The sequence below is a fragment of the Phyllostomus discolor genome, chromosome 12 (genome assembly GCF_004126475.2).
Source record: "Phyllostomus discolor isolate MPI-MPIP mPhyDis1 chromosome 12, mPhyDis1.pri.v3, whole genome shotgun sequence".
Lineage (NCBI taxonomy): Eukaryota > Metazoa > Chordata > Mammalia > Chiroptera > Phyllostomidae > Phyllostomus > Phyllostomus discolor.
Window position 1 is genome coordinate 11,724,784 of NC_040914.2, and position 2,512 is coordinate 11,727,295.

General features: G+C 35.7%; 1 pseudogene; it reads right to left on the reverse strand.

The window, feature by feature from the left end:
• Positions 1-730: 730 nt before the first annotated feature.
• LOC114511401 lies at positions 731-1,477 on the reverse strand (annotated as a pseudogene).
• Positions 1,478-2,512: the final 1,035 nt, after the last annotated feature.

Genomic DNA, 2,512 nt, shown 5'->3' on the forward strand with positions numbered 1-2,512 from the left:
CTTGTTTGTTAGACTTCCATAGACTTTGATTTTCTGGCATTTTTGGTTGTTTTTTGTTCTAAGATTGCTTGTTACCCTTCTTATGTTTTTTTGAGGAGACAACATGAGGATATTTACACATCCTTCTTGGCCATAAGTGCAAAAAAAATGTTTTAAATAACAGCAACTAAAAGGTTCACTGATGGGAGAAGCTCCTGCCTTTCCATCATTTTAAAAAATATTTTTCCTTTCAAATACAAACTTTAAAATTCTTCTCTAAAAATTAACAAAAACTTAGTGTTATGAATGAATATATTTGACTTAATATAAAGGTTGTATTAATGATTTTTGCATTTTCATACCTGTGTCCTGGCTAAAATAGTATTTATTTATTTATTTATGCATTTCAAAATATTTTAAAGGTTGTTTTCTCATATGATTTTAAGAGGATACTTATGAAGTATCCTTTACATCAGGCTATAGTTTAAAAGCTGTTATATGACTGTGATTTGAGAAGAATGATGTACAATTGATAACACTCCCCCACCCCCGTAACCTTTCTTTAATGAACTTTCCCTGTCTTTTAGCTTAGCAGTACAAGGCTGTTCTCACTTTACACGAACAGCATCTTTACAATTACCTAAACATAAAATTAGCATATAAATAGTGCTAGGTGCTTACTAAATAAGTCACAGGCCAATGAGTTTGATTGAGCAGTTGTGAAATATAATTTGAAAGAGGTTTTGAAACCTTAAGACTTGGTATCTGCTGTTTCCAACATGTCTTTGACTGCCTGAAGAAAGTGGGTTCCTTCTTACCTGCAAAATGATAAACTCTGCTTATTTGATTAGCTGTCCTTTCAGCATATTTTATGTTGTACTTTTTGGTTTTGCACTTGCTTTTAAATTAGAAGCAATATGGCTGGCCCACATGTGTAGTCCAAACAAAGTTTTCAGATTACTGTTGTTCAGTTTCAATGTTACTTTAAAATACTTTCTTAAAAGTTCAGTGTTTCCAAGTCCACCTATGGTATATTTAACTTCATTGCACTGCTAACAGTATAACTGTGTCAGAAAGTCATCATAAGCTTTTTCAAACAAAAGGTTGCTTTATCAGTGCAACATTTAGTGATACCAAGCCCCACGAGTTCATGCCAAGTTTCTTGTTCTCCAATAAATTGCTCCAGACCCTTATTCAGTTCCTGACTTGTCTCCAATTTTCCCCCCAGAACATTTAAACTAACAATTTAAAGTCTTTTTTTTTTCAGCCATGTTAGTTTGAGTTTCATGAGCAATGTGATCCTGCAGCTGTACAGTTTCATCTTATCTTTCCATAGCCTCAAACTCATGCCACTTGGTTAGTTGACTCTGGGACTTCCAGAGAACTCCATTCTCAACTCCTGCAGACAATACAATGCCAAGTCATCCAGCCACAGATTGGATCTATAATCATCAATTGTACATATATGATCCAAATATATCTCCAATCTTAGCATCATATTCCTAAATGATTCCTCTACGGATTTCACAATTTGATCACTATTTCATGAGATTTCTATTCTCTATATTTTAACTTTTTCTTGAATTTTTCCTGAGAAATTAGAAAGCCCTGAGACCATCATAGTATTCTCAGAATGTTAATTAGTTTTAAAATTAAACAATCAGGTCATAGGTGGTGTCCCTCTGTATAGATCTCTATAAGTCCACATAATCTGGAAATAAATGGAATTGGTTTATAATAATTCCTTCACTTAATTTGCTCACATAAATTAAAATATAACAAAAACTAACCCAATTTCTAGTTCATTAATGGGCAATATTTTTAATGACTAAAACGATGTTATTTTTGCTAAATCTATTAATAACTGGTAGATCAGAGTCACTCAAGAACACAGACAAACACAGTGAGCTAAGGAGAGTAGGGTGTATTAGCAGGGAATAAGAGGGAAAGTGGAGTCAACTGAGGAAGGTTAAGAGGAAAGTGGGGCCAACCAAGGGAGGTTGTGGAGCCAATCAAGGGAGAAAGGGACTTGTGAGGGTAAGTGAAGCCAACCAATGGAGGTTGGGGAGTCAACCAAAGGAGGTAGGAACTTGTAGGGGAAAGTAGAGCGAACTGAGGGAAGTTGGAACTCATGGGGCAATGTGGAGCCTATTAAGGGACGTTGGGACTCCCTCCGTTGTTCTTAGATCAGGGTTTTTAAATGCAGAAAACTTTGTATGGGGTATTAGAGTCTGATTGGCTAGAGCTGGTTGCTGGGTGAAAGCTGCATCCTGTTATGCCTGATAAGCCAACAACAGACATTAATTTTCCTGGGCAGGGTCTGCAGGCAGCTTCCAACAGTGCCGTTTTCTCACCTGCTGATTTTCACTTCTCCTAGGCCTGCCTACATCTAACAATAACATATCTAAAGGATGAGTCAGTGACATACATAATATTGATGTGCACATATATGATTTGAGTAGTTATATGATTCTAATGAGAATGATTGTGGCTGCCATGGAACAGGTTTTATTGTTCACACTACAAAAAAAAT